This window comes from Cheilinus undulatus, linkage group 19, assembly GCF_018320785.1.
Source record: "Cheilinus undulatus linkage group 19, ASM1832078v1, whole genome shotgun sequence".
Taxonomy (NCBI): Eukaryota; Metazoa; Chordata; class Actinopteri; order Labriformes; family Labridae; genus Cheilinus; species Cheilinus undulatus.
This window is the reverse complement of record NC_054883.1, coordinates 25948899-25968813: the sequence shown is the minus strand read 5'-3', so window position 1 is coordinate 25968813 and position 19915 is coordinate 25948899. Positions and strand designations below refer to the sequence as shown.

Below are 19915 nucleotides of genomic sequence, written 5' to 3'. Positions count from 1 at the left end.
TTCATTTGGGATTTTTCTGATACCGCTGCTAAGGCAATACATTTTACCCGGAGCTGGGGCCTAAACGGGGCCTGAATCAACACTTATGAGGAAAAAGGAGGCTGAAAGCTGTCCGGGTATTGTTATTGGACCAATCCAGTGCACATTCTATTTTATTTTAGAGCTGTTTACATTAATTGCATTAATCACAATTAATTAAGGTTCACAATTTATGTGATTTATTGTCCCTTTCAAGACACTTTGTCTAATCCACATCAGCGCCCCCCTACAGCCAAGGTGATGTAAAATAAGTTCATCAATGCTCACTGGATACGTCAAAATTCATCAGAACCTTCTGTTATTACGCCAACCTTTTCACTGATCCCTCATTTCCTTTTCAATCCATAACAAGTTCATTTTTCCATGGTTAATTTCATGTTAAAATCTTTTATCTTATTTGCAGCCTGAAAGCTAAGCTTGCACACTCTCCACCACAAAAGCTGCATTTCTTCACCTATTTGAGGCAAATTCTGGATGAAAACTTTAACTTTAAAGCAGAACTGTAGACAAACTCAGTTAGCCTTAGTTTAATCCAAAATGAAAACAGTTTAAAATGCAAACTAGCAAGATGTTAATCTTTTGACAGCCCTATTCATTTAGAGAGGAGGAGAGTGGATAGATGAGAGAGTGGGGGAGAGACATGCAGGAAAGGAGCCACAGGCTGGACTTGAACCCAGGTCACCTGGGTACACAGGGTGCCACCGAACCACATCGACCTAACACTATTTCACCGAGTGGTAAAATGTGGACAAATAAGCCTCTCAGGGCCAAGGAGAAGCTTCTTTAGAGTTACAGACTTCAGTTAAAACGAGGCGTATGTTTGGCACTTTTCATACATCCAACCTCGAGGACTGAACTAGCAAACATAGCTGCATACAGAACTTTCTATTGGTCACCACCTGAGAGTGCTAACAGCTAACTCGATTAGCACCGTGCATGCACAGATTTGCACACACACACACGGCATGCAAACACAAAACACACACAGGCAGCTTTCATCTTTTTTTTAACCACATCTCCAGCAAAGCAGTTTAACTCAATTAGTGAAGAATGTAATTTTATTTACAGACTCCCAACTAACTCACAACACACTCACAGACACAGCATAAGCAAACCGTCCCTCTCCCACGTGGTCGCAGCTAAGAAAGAAGTATTCATCGCCGTTGCATGTGTGTGTCAGTGTGAGTGTGTGAGCTCGGACAGTGGAAAAGATCATGAGACACATTTACGTCAGATGAGTGAATCAGACAAACCGCCGCTAATTTCAATGAGGGCTTCTTTTGAAGAGAGAGGGAGGGTGAGAAGGAGAAGTTAAAAAGTCATGGAGAGGGAGAGGAGCGAAGGAAACAATAGGCACCAAAACCACGGCTCTTTCTCCACAAGTCGCCAACTAATTGTGTTTTTTCAGCTTTATGTGTTTAGTAATCTGCCTCTCTTTGTCTCTGCATCTCACCAGAGACATGGATTAGTGCTAAAATGATGACTGCTTAATCCTTGATTTCCCTGTGCTAAATAAATATTAATCTCGCCTGCTCATCATGCTCTTGTAAGGTACAACATACACAATATGAAAGGGCTTAGATGTTATATAAATCACTGCCTTATCCTTTGGAATGAGGGAGTGCACACAGACACACATGCATGCATGCACACCTCTGATTTGCAATAACAGCAAGTTAAAGGGGACGACAGGACGGGATTATTTGTCAAGAGAAATTAATAATCCTGCTAAATACAAAGCCTGAAAAAAATCTGGTTTTAAAAATGTGTGTGGATGCAGCACCCCAGGAAGAAAATAACAAATATCACTCATTTGTGTTGATTCAGACTCCCTCTCTTTTCTCTCGCTCGGCCTCTCAGCGGGTTTGTTTAGCAGAAATTCTGCTGGGAACATGAAAAATGAAAGCTACCATTGCTGGACTCTCCCTCACACACACACATGCTTAAATTGACAAGGCCGTGGCGCTGCAGCGCAGAAGAGGTTAAGCAAACACTGTCCACGTCAGTCAAGGATCGCACGCTCTCAGAGACAGACACAGAGAGCAGTCTCTGACGCAGGCATTTCACATCCACCTGGCAAACACAGACACCAGGTTACACTGGATCAGCTAGCATGGGCCGCAGAGTCGGCACAAGATAACGGCAATGTTGTGGATCCACAAACTCAAAAATAGCATGATGTACCCTCCCAAAGACTTGCCTCACTGTAGCCTGAAATTAAAAACATGAAGTACTTTTCCAGCACTGAAATCGGTTTTGCAAGGGCACACAGTGCTGCTGACATTTTGGAACCTGTTATTAAGCATTACAAAGTTGTGTAGCAACTTCTGAGACTTGTCTTAAAAAGTTCATGAAATAAATATGCGGAAAATGTTGTAAAAGATGCCCACTATGCTAACAGTAGAGCTAGTGATAGGACAGCACGTATTAACCATGCATTTTAGTAAAGCATGTGGTTTCTGCTGCCTCACAGGCCAGTTATTAGCCTGTAACTAGTATCTATTATGGTGTGGATGGCAAGGGACATCTTGTCTGTTCATTGTGTTAAAGTCAGCTGATTTATGTGTGCTTAACATGAGCTTATCCCTTCAATTACACTGCTGAATAAAAGAGGAGTAGAGAAGAGAACATCTGCTTTTACAGTTAGCAGTAAGCATGCAGAGACACCTTGCTAATTGTACAGACATTTCTCAGACAAACCAAACCAATCCAGTTGTTTTCCAGGGGTAACAATAAAGTTAAAAGTTCAAAACCCCCGCTGTTTTCTAAAGACGGTACTCGGCGGGACCCCAGCCCTGTTATTATCTTCATAAACATAATCATAGGGCAGGTATCCCGACTGACGCCACAAGCTATGTGCCCCTCACTTAAACATCTCCTGAGTACTTCTCTGACACGCCACAAAAAGACCATTAATGTCTCTGCAGGAAGAATGTGCGGGCCTCACTCAAGATAAAGTACAGATGAACGCACGGTAAAAAAAAAACACAAGTGCACACGTATCTTTTGGCTTTCCAAGAGCTCCAATACTCGTGACGGGTCTAATTTCTGGACCCAGGGAATTACTAATTAACTTAAGCTTTTGGCTCTCTATTTAATTAGAGAGGTCTCCAAATGAACTTTAGACCAAAGCCATTTGCTTTTTAAACAAACCCCCTTTTTCTGACAGCTGTTGCGAGTTTGCCCTGTTCTCACAAAAAAACCACAAGGAAAGCACAGTTGTTATTTGTGCCATCATCGGCTCTTTTTCTGGTTTACCGTGGGTGGGAGGGAGGGTAGAAGGAAAGAGAATGGTAGAGGGGGGTGGGTGGGGGGGATGAGCGATGGAGTTGAAAAGTGTACGTTTTAATTGGATTTCACTACAAACAAACAACTGTCAGATGTAATTAGCGTGGTTTCAGATTAGCACCACAATATTCCTTTATCAAATAAACACCGTGTCACGCAAATCCACGGGGTCGGCCTGCTGAGAGGGAGCCCACATGAAATGGACCCATTACCTTCACGTTCTCTGCAGGAAATAACTCCTATTAGACACAAGTGACACAATAACATGTTAAAATCTAACATGCAAGATAAAGTATTTCCCGCTGTGTGCGCACTGTTAAATTATCAGCATGGAATGAAGGTCGCTTTTTCTCCTTTTTTCCTCTAAAAGTGCGTGCATTTGTGTTGCAGTGCTCCTAACGTGACAACCAGGGGAGCAGGGAGGTCAATGACAAGGAAGCTGAAGACTGGAGTCAGCAATATTACTCTCAGACACACAGGAGCTCACAGAGTGTGCTTAAAGCAAAGAAAGCTGCATGCAAACTAGGGATGTGCAGTGGCTTTACTATCTTCAAATAATCAAAGTTTCATGCATGTTTTTTCATTGGGATGCATGATATTATCAGTGGACATTTGCACAAAAATTCTAATATCAGTATCAGAAAATGTGAAGTTTCTCTTGATATGTGCAGCTGATTGTTTAGGACGCTGTACACTCAAGGAGGCCCACGGTGAGTCCTGAACATAAGGCCCCAAACTTAAAACAACTACCAGACTGTCCAACACCCCACTCCTCTCTCAGCTCTGATTGGCACAGCCTCTCTTTGCAAAAGAATGAGTTTTGCACATTTAAAAAGTGTGCATTTTTATCTCAGTTTCAGATAAAATGAGTTTGGAAATATTTGCATGCTAGCTATCTGCAAAAATCCACTATCATGCCTGCCTATTTTTTATTATTTTCACCAGCATCTGGTTGTAATTTTGTTAAAAAACCTAAAGAAGAAGACATCAGTAGCATCAAGATACTCTAAGAAACAAACTTTGCTTCTCTGAACTTCAGCTTCACATCCTTCTGGGCCATTTCTTATCAGTGCAAAGCAATGCTAAATCCATTAGCCCATCAATGACAATTTCTATTATGTGTTAGCATCAAGCTAACAAACTCAGACATCGTACTCCATCACTTCCATTCAAAGACCTGAAGCACACATCCCTAAAAGAACAGATACAGTCTGAAAATCACAATAACTTGTAAAGGAACATGCAGTCTTCCTTTTTACTAAATCTCTGCTCTGACTTTGACAAAATCACAGAAAACGTAACAGCAGAAGCATCTCCTAAAGGCCTAAAGGAACATCCATCAGCACCTCCCGACACTTGTTTAGGTACTGTGTCAAAAGCAGAGCTCCATTCTTCAGCCATACTTTGCTTTTTTAACCAAAGCCCTCCAATATCTGCTCATCTTCGATGGGATGAAACACCCCGAAAACCTCCCGTCTTTATTTAGTCTAGTGGCAGAGAGCTGATACATCAGTGAAACCGCTGACAAAACCGGCCCCTGTTAATACCTACAATTCCATACACAGAACATTCCTGCGCCTGTTCTGCTCTTCTTCTCTACTGTCAGGGCAAAAAGGAGGATTTTTTTTTTCCTTTTTAAAAGCAAATAATTAAAGATAATTCCAGGGCTGGTGCCAGGCCAGAGAGAAAGAGAGGGATAGTGTCTCCTCGAGGGAGTAGAGGAGACACATGCTAGCTTGACTCTATTAGACCAGACTGAGGCCGAAGTTAGGAGAGGAAATATTCTCTTTTCCAATACGCGTCTTATTTCTCTCACACAGTAAGGCCAGGTGGATGGGCAGTCTGAAATCATGTTTATGATATATAAAGAGACAAAGAATGCAGACTTTAGAATAACAATAACAAGAAGGAGAATAATAGAATAATTGAGAAGGTCTCCATGCAGCTGGGGCTTAATTCTTTGGTAAATTTGTCTCATCTCTCATTACACTGTTTGTTTAAGCCCACAAGTCATGCATAATTAATTAGCCACTTATTCCCCAACGAGCCCTGCCAGTGGCCTTGATATTCACATGCTATTGCCTTTAGGAATACTGCACGCCAATCATGATGCATGTGAGATTTACATGCATGCTAGTCGAGTTTTTAAATCACATCTATCCAGGTATAGGGTGAGACAATAACCTTTAAATCATTGCATTAAAATAACGCATCTTTCAGCTTCATCCAAACACTGGTGGTGAGGGCAATGTCACTGAAGTGTCTGTGAAATTAAAGATGCTGAGTATAAACACTGTTCACAGTAGTACTCTAACAGACCTCAAGATCATGGGTGTGAATGTTTAAACACAGAGGGAATTCTTATTTTATCTTATCCTATTAAAAAAGCATTTTAATTTATTATTCTATTTAACAGGTTGCTTATTTTGATGATATTTTTCATGGACATGTTGATATTGTGCAGCCAGCTGTTTAAACAGAATCTTCTGACATTTGTTTTGGATTTGATTTTGTTTTTCTTTTCTTTTGTAATTTTTGGTCCATATTTCTAGGCCCTGACACAGAAACAAACACTAGTTATTAAGAAATAAAGAAACAGAGAGTTAAGGAGAACTTGTATAAAGCTTTATTATATTTCCACAGCTATACTGCTTCACTCTCCTCCGTTTTTCCTGCAGGTCTATTAATGTGCATTTGTCCTGTGACTGGGCTCTCTGCCTTTTCAATCCCCTCCTTTGTCTTTGGCCAACGAGGAAGCAAACGCATCATTTGTCATGAGACGTCTTGTGCTATTGTGGTGCATCTTTTCTCAAAACCTGGAGAAACTTAGTCATTCATCAACTTTTCCCCCTCTCCTAGCTTTCTTTTAACCTCTCTCTATGAGGTAGTTATGCATTTTAGTTCATTGCTAGCTGATTTTTACATCTCTGAGAATATTTCAATCAATGAAATGTGGAATTTGAACTTTTGTACTGTGCGTTACTTTGTTAGGAAGCATAAGAGGACAAAGCTTTAGATAAAAATCTGCTGAATGCTTGTCAGATACCAAATAAGAAGACTTTGAGGTATGCATGTGGACCTGATGCATGTCCTTCAGCATCAGTAGAATTGCATGCACAGTTAAGTCTAAACGTACTACTGTCCTAGTATGCAAACACTGTGGAAGATCACTTTATGGATTTGAGGTATGTCCACCTGCTACAACAGGTGAGCTTGTCCTTGCTGGGACTTTTGTCAAACTGCGAACACTGCACAAACTTTACAGCTGTGCACACGTCATACACATGCTAGGCTTTTCCCCTTGGTACAAACACGCAATCTCTCTAGCTTATAGTGATGTCTGAAGACAACAATCTTAGCTTTATTTAACATATATGCTTCTTGACCTCTGGGCCAAAGCCCACATGGAAACTCAGGAGCATGCTCAGAAAGCATCGCCCAGTTTGGGTCTGATTCATCGGTAAGTATGCTAGAGAAAATCCAATTTCATTATCAAGGTGTCCTCATCCAATTTCAAGAAATTCAAGTCAGTACAGTTTCACTAATGTGACTTTAAAAGTCCAGTTTTAGTCACACTAACACAAAAGTGAGACTGTTTCTAACTGCATGTAAATGTGCTGAGAGTACAGAGGACATGCAATGTCCCCAAGGTCTCAAAGGTAACAGCAGGAATGTAAAGAATTAAAATGAGTGGTTGCATATGAACAGAAGTTCTGCAAAAGTTCAGAAATCTGAGAGTTGAGGGAGTTTCTCTTCGCTCTCACATCGCCCAATCACTGCTCTCCTTCTATCTGACAGGAAAAAAAAGCATCCACAAATGCAAATGAAAGACGAGACAGAAAGCAGCGGAGAACATGAGACACCAACAGAGAAAGCAAATCACTGAGACAATATGAGGCCTCATTTTCTCAACAGCCCATTTGATTTCACCTAAACCCGAGAATCCCAGCCACCCCCGGGGCCCTGAGGACCTCAGATCAAACAGAAAGAGCCCTCCAACACACGGCCTTGATTGTTCTTTCCCCCACCTTGTACCAAAAATCCCCCCGCCCTCACTTTGAAAGGAAAAGAATAAACATATTATTCTAAATGAAATAGCCAGAGCCGTGTTTTTCCACGGCTAATATCCTGTATGAGACGGCTGATGCAAAATAGGCAGGAGAGCCTGAGAACGGGACGCAGAGAAAAATCCCCCTCTTTTTCTATTTTTCCCTGAAGAGATTGATGAAGGGCCTGGCGAGATGAGGGAGCGAGAGACGGACATAGAGAGAGAGAGAGAGAGGGAGGGTAACGCAATCCTGACTGGCGCTGGACCAACAGCAACAAAAACATTTAGATAACCGCGCTCAATAATGAACGATTTCAATGAGGACAAAAATTACATTTCCTACAGATAACATGCCCCCTTCCCATAACAGAGCCAAAAGAGCCCCGAAACCACGTCATGCTCAACAGAAGTATTATGTTAGGGGAGGGTTGTAGTAACTATATTAGTATCCTTTTACCCCGCCAGAGACACTACTTCACTGGCTGTAAGCAGATAGAGTTGGCAGAGCTGAAAAGAGTCCGGGAGAAATATGACAACTCCGCTGGCTTCACTGGAAGAGCAACAAATCACTCCTGGAGTGGCAATTTGCTCTCCACAATTAACAGAATCAAACCGGCTGCTGAGGCATGGGAGAGGAGATCGGACCCAGGATCAAGAAAGGGTTTTTACTGTTTATTCAACAAGTCTGTCTCAACTGGCATCCTCATGTTGGCATGAGGTAGAAAAAACATTTACCCTCCATGGTGTCTGCCCATGCCCTGCGCATGTGACTGCACAATAGGGCGATCTTAGATCATGAAGATCTGCTGAAGCTGAGAAATCTCATTCTAGTTCCTGATGAAGTGGGGATTCATGGCTGAAAATTAAACATAAGATTTAATCCTTAAAAATAACTCTGCTTTTTTCTAAACCGCTAGGGTGCAAGGAATGCTTAATTACGTGATTGGCATCCAGTTTACAAACTTCTCTGACAATCTGAAGAGCATGCATCCTGAGAGTCAACGACAATGCTATTGTGGTGACTGCAGGGAGATAAAAATGTTATGTGCTTAAACTATTGTGGAGAAGCCTTCCAGACCCCCCTCACCTGGTGCTGCTAACTATTAAAAGACAAATACTTAAATATTTCATGCAATGACCAACAGGTTGTTACACAGTTGTGCATTTTTAAAATTAGATGCAAAATAAATTTGCAAAATGAATAATGATAAAATCATGTTGAGTGATTTTTATATTGCCCATCCTTAATGTTATCCTGTGTCAATCCTGTCAAAATAAAAGCAACAAAACGCTTAAATATTCTTGATAATGAAACCAACAATCCCCTGAAGTATCTTCCTTCTGCAAAAATAACAACGAAACAAATAAAAAAATAACTGAGGAAAAGAATGTAAATCTCTCCAACAACTCCTCAACCATCAGCGCCGGTAGAAATGAGGGCCGATTTACAACACACACTCTAAAGGGGCCACTCAAAATAACACTCCACACACACACACACACACCCACAGATACACACAGTGCACTTGATCCTGGTGCAGGTCACAGCGAGAACGCCATCCCCACCTTTCCCATCCGCTAAGCACTCACTTCCTTTCATGCCAAAGTCTGTCAAGTTGTTGAGAGGGGAAGAGGCAAGAAAAAGAGGAGATATAGCGTAGAATAAAAAAAAAAAAAAAAAAAAAAAAAAAAAGGGGGAGAGAGAGCGAGCGAGAGAGAGGGGAGTCTTTGTCCTCCTCCACTCAGCTCCAGCACGTTTCCTCCTCAGGTCCGGGCCGCCATTACCATATGAAAGGCGAGGGAAGGCGTGCAAAAGGTCAAAGAAAGAGGATCCTGTCCAATGAGAGACAACAAAAACAGGCCACACCGGCCTTTGTGGCGTTCATGTTCTCCACTACCAGAACCTCAGACCCCCCTTCCCTCCCCGGATCATTTCCATACGCCAGATGCAATAGCAATGATGACGGTTGATCATAAATTACTCACAAAGTCGAGTCGGGTCAGATGGAAGTCACGGTGGCGATTTTAAGCTGCGTCACCACACGGGTGCTCCCTCTTACTACCACTACACTGCACGCTAGGGCTGCACGAGAAATCACTTTTGCAATGTGAGCTTTTCCAATAAAGTCTGAATTTATCACAGCAAATAAGAAAGATGATTTTACTGCTTCATCATGCAGCATGTGCACATTGTACGTGCTCTAGCACCATTTCCAATGCAGCCGTAATGTCACTGTTGCAAATTTAGTGGTTCAAAATACCAAAAACAGCATGTGCATCACATTGATTCCTCACATGGTGCAAACCTAACATAAATACAGACTAAAAATCCATAATACTTGATACAAAGAATCATTGTTAACAGTTCAAATCAAAGCCTACAAACTCACTAACTTGGTTTATTTTTTTATACTGCAGGAAGAAAAGATATCTGAGTGTCTTTCCAGAATTCTTCAGCCCTGCTCCACACAGACACGGTCGTTCAGACACCTGCCCTGAAACAGCACAGCTCCCTCTACTCAGACAATATCCAACCAAATCCTGAGCAAACATCTCAATAAAGAAAAATGTAAGAAGAGTGTAGTTTGATTTGATCCATGCAAGCCGCTCCCTTCCTTCCATGTAAATGCTACCTGAGCCACATCCATCCACGACATAATTGCACACTCCAGTGCTTTAGGGATGTAGTTTAGTGTATACATGGAGGCTTAAGGAGTCTGCACACTTACTCTATTATCATACATATCACCTCACATGACAGCTTCCATCTGCTGGCATCCGAACAAACAGCAGCCTGCGTGGTGTTTCCGGGGTCCTCCCCGGCAAACACGCTCCTCCACCGGCTAACCGAGGGGACGGTAGGGGAGAGAGGGAGGGTGAGAAGAGGGGTAGAGCATTTCATCTCTCTTTCATCTCTGTCACCCAGTCAAGCGTTCAATGCCCCATTCAGCGCCTGCCCAGCATTATGCAAAATAATGCTAATCCCCTTTCCCGTGCTTTCACACTTGTATAAACCGCCGTTCCTGCCTCTGAAAAGCAATTATATCAGTTTACGTTCCTGTCAAAAAACAGGATTAGCATGCAAGTACTAGTAGCACCAACTAGGCCCAATCTCCATCCACCTTTGGCTAGCAGGGAAGCACAGAAAATTAAATGTTTGTCCACCCTCCCCCTGAAAAAGAAAGTCCTGCAGCTCGGTTGGGGGTCGCTGTAAAGATGTGTTGTAATTAGATATTTGGATGGAGTGAAAAGAGGGCCTGCAACTTTCAAAGGCACAACTCCTCACGCCTGCTCTTTAGGCCCGAGTCTTTCTTTGCCAGATTCTCCGTCTTGTACCATAATCAAAAACAAATTCTGCTGTGTCGCTACACGCAGCCGTAGACCAGTCAGTGTGTTCCACATGTGACGCACACAGCTCAACTGCTGTCGTCCCCTCACACACATTGCCACCACATGCGCGCAGCCTTGCCGATGCACGAGTGCACATGCAAACACACGCACTGAGCAGACAAGGAAACATGGCAGAGTGTTTTTGAATATGCAAATGCTCGTAGGAGCGGAACGTGTGTAAATAGGAGTCATTGTGTGCCGGTTTAATCTGGACAGTCGGGCCTCTCTCTCATGTTTTTTAAGGGGTGGAGGGACGTGCACCCGTCCCGGCTGACGACATATCAGGGGACATTAGTCAGCACAATTAGCCAGGTCGTCATGGCGACTAATGAAATTTGGCAAAGCGGCCAGGCAGAGACTTAAATGAGCTAGCTGGTGATGTGTTAGCACAGAGGGCTGCCTTGCTGGCTGCTGGCTGGTTGCCTTCCACACACCCATTATTCTCCTTTCTGCCGCTGTGGTACAATAGAGTCACTTGTATCTCAGCCGATACCCACCGGCGGTACAAGCTCTCCGCCTGACAATTTGCATATGTTAATATAATTAAGTGCTAATTACACTAAAACTCGCATATTCACAAGCACCCTCCCCGGGAGCTACGGAGGGGCTTGATCTCGTTCCAAGTCTTTAACCCTCCTCCGCCTCCCGCTCAGTGTGTGTGATAGAGAGAAAGTGTGTGTTAGCGGTGCTGCCCCGGGGCTGACAAAGGGAACCCCCCCATACTCCCTCTCTCTCTGGGACTGAGCTGCTGTGGACTTCTATGCTTCTCCCCCTACAGGCCTCGTGGAGCTGACCATCACCAAAGAAAATCACACCTTGATCTGAAACCCTCCATCAAAAACCACATCATTTGGAGCGTTGCATAATACATGTTGCATAAAAGACTGAGAAAAAGTGTTAAAGAGACGACTTGGCCTGTCCCAGTGAAGTACAGTTGGTTATGTTTATTTGTTTCTGGCTGCTTGGAAACCTTGAAAAAAGATGAATTTTATTTTACTCTACAATCCGACCACTCATGCTCTGTGGGAGAAGAGAGCTTCTCCTCAGAGCGGGTGACCAGAATGAGAGCTGCTATTTGAGCCACAGATAAGAGACAAAAAAATCTACATGATTCCCCCAGTGAGAGTGTGTGCACGGTGGTGAGAGTGTGTGTAGGCCTGCCGTTTTGATAATGGAGGACAGGCGGTTGTGCTTTTCACATCGTAATGGCCGTGAATCAGGGAGGAAGCCAAGCGGTCGTGCTACAATTAGAGCTCTTTTGTGCCTCTTCCTCTGTCTCTTTCTCCCCTCTTCTTCTTTTTTGCCATTTTCACTCGCTGACACTCTCCCTATCGAGGGGATGTTAAAACAGACTCTGCTGCAAAAGCTGAATGAGGAGGTAGTGGTGGTGGTGGTGGTGGTGGTGGAGGGGGTCACTGTGCTGCTGCTGCTGCTGGACACGCACGTACTCACGCACCAGATGGTACAGGAAGGAGGATTAAATAAACACCACACCTATTGGCAGACAGACGCCTCACGGTGTCCCTCTAATGAATGTCTACGGGGAGTCAAAGGGTCCAAGCTCATTTAGGCGACTCTCAATGAGATGCAGCATTATGACTATGGTAATACGCTCCTCCCTTCACCAATAATCATACACAGGTCATTGTGTCAGAGTGATTCATTTCTATCACACACGTACGCCAGATGTTATTACGCAGGAGAGTAAATCTCCCCTTTGCATGTCGATGGGCTTCCATGCAAAAAAAGGAGAAGAAGAAAAATATATTGTTATAGCAGAGCGGCGTGCAGTAAGCTATACGGTTCAGCCGAGCATGACGGCTGGTAATGCAGGTTTGGATGTAGCTCAGTGTGTGTGTCTTAGAAAAAGAGGGGGGGGGGCCCTTTTCACTAATACCTACTACTCGGATTACCACAGCGTCTTAAGTATTCAACCGGACTCATATTTTCTCTTTCAGCCTTTTTTAGCCAAATTGGCTGTCTTTACAGTGTAAAGCAGCAGATATAGCCCTCCTTACTAAAAGCCTATGGGGGATCCACCAAGAAGAAGAACATTAAAATGCAGCGATAGCCTTGTTGCAAAGCTCCTCTCTCTCTTTCTGCAGCAAAGGCTTCTAAATCATCCAGCCTCCTCTATTAGACGGGAGACTTATTGAGGTAGAAACCATAAAAAATGAAGAAGGGAAATTTAATCCCTGAAATATTGATTTGCACATTAATATCAGATAGGCAGAGGGCAATCTAGCCGGGTGGAAATGACACATTGTCGACCCCTAGGAGAGGCCCGAGCCAATCTTCTAGCTGCATGTGTCTTGGGCCTAGGAGTTATAGGACAGACTCAGCCCCCCGTCTCCTTCTCTCTCTCCCATCCTCTCCTCCTCCCTCTCATCCCTCTCAAGCCCCCCCCTCCTCCGCTCGCCTCCCTCCATCCGCACCCTTAATGAAGGCTGCAATGCTGAAAATGCATTAGCTTTTAATAATCAAGAAGCATTTTCAAGCCAACAGCTATTGTCCTCCCAGGGCTGTCTGCCCATCTCTCACACTATATGTGTTTTTTTTTTTTTTATATCCCTCCCCGACTGCTGCGGCTCAAATGAACGCTACAAGCTGCTTAACTAACATGCAGAGACACACACTCTCACACACATGAAGTGTTAAGACAAGCCCGGCACAGAAAAACAAAAAAACAAGAAGGGCCTGAGCTTCTGCAAACATCAGCCTCAAAAATAATAAAAAAAAATCTCATTTACAAGTAGAGGAAAATAAAAACAGAGATTGTGTTATTTTGGAGTGAAACAATGGCATCATTAACTGATGAAATTCACTGCAATTAGATGGGATCATCTCATCTCATAATTTCACTTTTTGGACTTTAGCATCAGGCCTATTTGTGTAATGAAACGTGTGATTTTATGCAGATGCAATTAAATAGGGTGATTAGAGAAAATATCAATATAGGATTCATAATTTATTAAACATTGATCTGATTTAAAATAACTGGAAGAAAAATTAAAAGTGTTCATTGGATTAAAATTTTTAACATTGTAGGATATATTCACATAAAGTGACTGATTAAAACTCAAACAATAATGAGAGTAAAACTGATTCATCCTGATTGAAAAAGACGTAAAAACGTGTCTTAGTCAACGTTTTGGCTTCTGCAGAAAATCCAGTATTTTGTTGAAAAAGTGGTCAACAATCTGTGTGTGAAAAGCTGCCCACAATCAATAATTTTGTCAGATTTTAGAAGTCTAATATATTTGGAAACAGTCTGTATTTTCGTGCGTTAAAAGGTCTAAAAATCCACGCGTAAAAGAACCGAAATCCGTGAATAAACAGAGGCAGAACTGTAAAAGAGGTCGCGAACCTCACACACCATGTCTGTTCGCTCACACAGTCACTACAAACCCGGGTTGGAGACTGACTGGCCCCTTGGCCCTCATGTTTTGTTTTTTTTTTTTCTCCCGTGCGATCGATGTCCCCCATGTCACTGTCGCGTCCCAATCCGAGCCAAGTCTATCCACCAAGCAGAAAAAAAACAGCCTTAGAAGCCTTTCGTCTTCGTCCTGTCTGCTCCAAATTAATACATTACACGTTTAACTTAAAGAGGATGTTTTCAGCCGAAATGCTGGGAATAAAGAGGAACAATTTAGACAAGGAAATCAAAGCTCGGATTAGGAGCGAGAAAAGGAACTTAAAGGTTGAATTTAAAATGACTTCACACCGATAAAAACATCATATTGTGCCTTTTGGGTGCATGCTGGTCTTTAAAATGCCACTGCTGCAGACAAACAGGACCAGGAGTTTGATGGCTCTACAGGGACTCGCCGTGCTATCAGTAGCCGAGCGATCGCTCTCCCTCCTGGGCGACGCAGCCACCCACGCCTCGGTGAAGTGGGACTACTTTTTGAAGCGCAGCCAGGTGAAGCGATCGCGAGAATGCACCTTTCTGTTGTAGTGATACACGAATAAAGATTCAAACTCGGACATTTTTCAGAGATTTTCACTTTTTTTTACAAGAAAGAGAGGATCGTGTCAGGAGTCTGACCGTGGAAGGTGCACGGAACTCGGTGTGAAAAACTGGCTCTGAGCTCAGAGGTAGTACATCCGAGCGGTGGGTTTAAATCAGAAATGTGATGTTTGAGGGCTGAGACGTGGATCCAGGAAGTGAGAGGAAACACCGAGCTGGACCCCTCGGCTCAGAGCGGACATGTCCGAGGGATCGGACTCCTGGAAAGGCAGCAGCATATCCGCGCTGCAAAGCCACAAAAGGAGCCAAACACTCCGGTGGTTCAAGCCAGTCCAACCGTGGAGTGCTCTCCGGTCTATCTGTCCGGCTCTTTTCTCTTTAACAGACGTGTTAAGTGTTCAAACGGCGGGCTGGACGTGATATCACTCGGACACATGCGTAAGAACGCCTCCGAGCCTGTCAGCTATCCGCTCGCTTTATTGGAGTTTGACTAACATCCCGATCTGCGCCTTTATTCTGGACTTAAAACAACCAGCACCTGCTCTCCAAACAGCCCCGATGTCAAAGATCCAGCAAGTGAGATAGATAATCGATAGCCGACCCCTAAATTTAACACACAGCCCAAACTACTCAATAAAAGTTAAAGGGAGAGGTGGAAAGGAAAAAAAAAACTTACTTTCTTCCCCTCCAAAGCCGTCACCTCCGCTTCTCTCTGCTCGTGGCTTTAAAACAGTCACATCCAGCGGCTCGTGTTAGTGGACAATCAAAACGAGGAAAAAAACGGGGAAAATTAGGATAATCCTCCAACTTTATATTGGGAAAAGGGAGTAAAACCACAAATGTCAAGCGCTTTGAGAGCTATCCCTTATTTTGGTTCCGTTGGCGGTGAAACGACGTGTCGACGGGCTGCCTCGCAGTTTCTCTTGTGGACTGACGTGGGGTCTGAAACGGAGGAAAGGAAATGAAAATCCGATATGTCTTTATTCTGCTAATTATTATCGTTTTAGCCCTGTTTAAAAAAATGGCTGATTAAGTTGAGTGCGCATGTCTTTGTGTGTCTATTTCCCGATATGCACTCTGGGAATGGGTAGAGAGACAGAGAGAGAGAGAGGGCGAATGGGAGAGAGAGAGAGGGAGGGAGCAAAGGAGAGACGGAGAGGGAGGGAGAGAGAGGAGAGAAGTGTAATTAGTGAGTTGATCAACAGTCTCCACATTGCAAATGACGCGCACACGGAGCCCTGGCGGCCGTAGAGGTCTGTGCGCGCAGAAAAATCCTTTTGTACGCTCCCTCTCCAAGGGCCAAATCACATGTAGAACAATGGACAGGCGCTTCCTGCACTGCAAACAGGCTGCACTCACTTTAAAGCACACGGAAGAATTAATACTCACGCTACAAGTTCTCTTTTGGCACCAAAGTTTTCAACTCTGGCGCGCAAAAATACATTTCCCCGAAATTTGCCATTAAACAAATAATAATTAATCTCTGAGCAGGATGCTCTCGTGTGTTTTATATCAGTGTGATTTGCCTGATTAGGGCACCACAGGTGAGGATGCGCAAAAGGAAAAGTCTGCGCATTCCGGGAAATGTTCTAAATCCTTCCACGAGCGTCTTTGAATTTGGGAGAAATGTATGAAAATGGATACAAGAGCAGGGCTTAATGAACAACATATTTTATCAGCTTAAAATCAAAAGGAAAAAACACCTAAGGGAGAGAATTAAAAGCACAAAAGCGTCTCGTGTCGTGCTTGAGAAGAGGCCTGGAGAACATTTATAGGTAACATGGTTTAAAGCACACATGTGCGTGATTGAAGCCACACATGGATGCGCACTTTTATCTTATTTTCTAATAATGTGGAGGAGCCTGTGAGTGATCTGTTACAAATACGAAACATATAAACACTGGAGCTTAAAAGTCAAAGGCACGATGCATCCCAGTAATCCAGCACATGTTGGAAAGTCATCAGTGCCCTTTCGGGAGCGCTGAGGCCCCGCGTGGGTTCAATCGAGCCAAACTGCAAAATCCAATACAGGGTCAGAGTAAAAATCCCCCTCTCTATTCAAAGCTCTATTCACTTACGTTTACATTTAGTGTTCTTACAAAGTGCATCGCTCCGCTGGCCCCTATAGCCTCTCAATGCAAACTGTGCTGCTTTAAAAGTGGCTTTTGGGCAGGAGGAAGACTTTACACAGTCTCAATCGGGGAGAAAATCAAGAGATCTTGTTCGCCTTCATGGAAAAAAATCGAAGCTGGGGGTGAATTGAACTGCATGAGCCGGGGCTGGGGATGTGATGATAAGGCTGCTGCTGGCAAGTGAACTACTAGGTCTACTTTGCAGCCACATTGACTGGACTGCAACCCGCACCAACTGGATCCTTAAGAAGCCAAGAGATCCGAGCCCGACCCGACCCGAGGCTGTTTATTCTGCTTTAGAGAGGTCTCCGACAAAAAAGAAAGGAGGGGGGGGGGGGGTGTGGGTGGGTTCGAGGTGAGGAACAGAGGCGTCACTTTTCACCCGGATCCACGGCTCCTGCTGCTGCAGCTGCCTGCCTCTCCTCCAGGGGGGTTTTCTAGCCTGTCAAGCCTTCGGAGGCGTCGCTCACAGACGGCTTGGGGAATCGGGTCTACCCGCTGCTGGAGCGCAAAAAAAAAAAAGTCCACCGTGGCTGTGCGTCGAGGTTTCCAAAGCTGCGCGGAGTGGACCTATTTCTCATTCCTCACTTTGAGCAAAAACGGAGGACTTTAACGCACGCAAACCACCGTGTTTGTCCCTTTTTTTTTTTTTATTCGAGCATCTCCATTTCTGGGAGAGGATCTACTTTATCCACTTCTTCCGCGCGCTGCTGTCATTTTTCGCCGATTTTCGCGTTTTCTGATATTTTATTTGTTTTAAATGAAAAAGAGGGGAAGGTAGAAATCGGATTTAGAGAGCTGATAAAGACTGGCGCTTATCTCCAGCCTCCCTCTCTTCCCCACAGACGATGCTCTTTCTCCGGAGGACCGCGCAACAATACACCGCGTTAACTAATATTTCGCCCCATTTCCATATCAGCAGCATCCTCAATTAATTATAGATTTTTATCTGCTCTGCTAGTGCCTGTGGAAGAGTGTGTGCATGCTTGTGTTTGTCTGCCAGTGTGGCTGCAAGTCTGCGTGGAAAAGGGGAATTAATGAAGTAGAAATGAGCGCGTGCCACCAGCACAAACATTGATCAGAATGTCCCAAATTTAACTCTTTTAATTCTAGTGTAATTATGACGCATTTATAACTTCTGCATTTGTTTTATTTGGAATGCATCGGACCTGAAAGAAAGCACAGAGCACTCGCAGTGATCTTGTGCCACTTGAAGAGATCAATAAGTTCGAATCATGCGGATATTTCCATAAAGACTTGACGCGCAGAAAGAAGCCACACTGCTGCTGAATCGATCAGTTCTCTGAGGTAAAAAAAAAAACAAGCAATGATGTCATTTGTTCTAATATTTAAAAATCTTTTTTTATTATTATTATTTGCATCCCATCCTGACGTCTGCTCCATCAGTCACCTGGTCAGCGCGCGCACACTTCCACCTTGTTTGTCCTATGCGTCGGCGCCCTCATGGGGTTACATGGCTGACCCCTCTGCCTCCCCACGACACACACATACACAGACACTCACACATGCACGGAGAAAAAGAACCCCCCCCCCCCAAAAAAAAAAAAAGCCCACAGCTTTGACCCACAGCCTGCCACAGTGACCCACTGGCCAAGTCTGGACCAGCAAACACGCGCACAAACACAAAGGCCCATAAAACAATACAATACCATAAACAGCACGCGCAATAACACCTCAGGTGAGTCCTTCAAAGTGTGGCAAAAGCATGAAAATTCACCCAAAGATCCACGTGAAATAAAAATGTTTAAAATCTAAATCTGTGCAATAATTAAAGCTCCTATTTAACCCTTACAAAACAAGTCTGACAGAAATCCTCGCAGTGTGAAATCATTTCCACTGAAATAAAGCTCCGAGCTGCAAAATCAACAAATTACAAATCAATAAAAAAAAATGCAGAATTATCTCTGATTTCATCTAAATCAGCTTAAATGTTTCTTAAACGTCTTTGCAAGCAATAAAACTCCACAAAGAAGTGAAAAATCACCGTCCTCTTAAATAAAATAAATCAGTCAAAACGACTCAAAACAAAGAAAAGATGAAAGTTTGAGCCACACAAACTCTCTCCACCTTCTCATTCTGCAGCTCAAAGCCATCCAACACCGATCCATAAATATGCAGTCGCTCTAAAAAGTTGAAATTTACCTCCTCTTACCTCCTTTAAATCCCACAAAAAAGCACAAAAGTAGAAAAAGCCGGTTAAAGAGAAAGGAAATCAGAATGGAGAGTCTCGGTACCTTTGGTATAAAACATTCCGTTTTTCTTCTTTTCTGCCTTTCTCTTGCTCAGTAGCGATCCGATAATAGCATATGGAAAGTGTTTTCAAAATGCCCAGATTTGGCACATTGTCATTGAAAAGAGAGGAGCGCAGTGATGCGCTGCTACAACACGGGAAATGAGTTGCGGATTGGACGCAGCCCGCCTCGGTGCGGACTTATCCCACTTTAATTTAATATTCCGCAATCACACACACTAGTGATGGCATATAATTCAAGGAGAAATTCAGAGGGAAGGAAATGCTTTTGTGCGTGCGTGTGCGTGACTCTGTGTGTTTTTTTTTTTTACACCACTTTATTTGATTAAGGAGAGAGGCAGACCAATATTATGTCTTTTCACCCCTTTTTCTCCTCTTCTTTGCTCTCCTCCACTCCGGATCAACCTCATGCTTTTTTTTTTTAAATCACAGGACACAACAAATAATTATTTGTTTTTATTTACATCATTTCTTTTCAAATCAACATCCCAGACTTCTGTGCGCCTCGGTGTCACACTGGAATCATCCCTAACATAAAATCGAGACCCATAAACGCTTGTTTGTAAAACACTGAACCCAAAATCAATGTATTGGGACATTTCAATCGATTATATAAACGAAAATCCATACGCAACATGAGACCAGTATCAGCCCACTCTTCCGCTCCCTTTTAAAGAGAGAGAGAGACAGAGAGGGAGAGAGAGGGGTGGGGGGGTGAGGAGAAAAAAGAAACAAAGACTGTCAATGCAGCCCTTTGCCTCAGTCACTTAGATCAG

General features: G+C 43.6%; 1 protein-coding gene across 1 annotated transcript in view; it reads right to left on the bottom strand.

The window, feature by feature from the left end:
* The window catches only part of zfhx4 (zinc finger homeobox 4), a 117500-nt gene extending 101734 nt beyond the window's left edge, over positions 1-15766 (bottom strand). The window contains exon 1 of the mRNA XM_041813614.1: positions 15412-15766. The gene's annotated coding sequence lies outside the window, so the exon portion shown is untranslated. The remainder of the gene's footprint in view (positions 1-15411) is intronic.
* Between the last annotated feature and the right edge of the window lie 4149 nt (positions 15767-19915).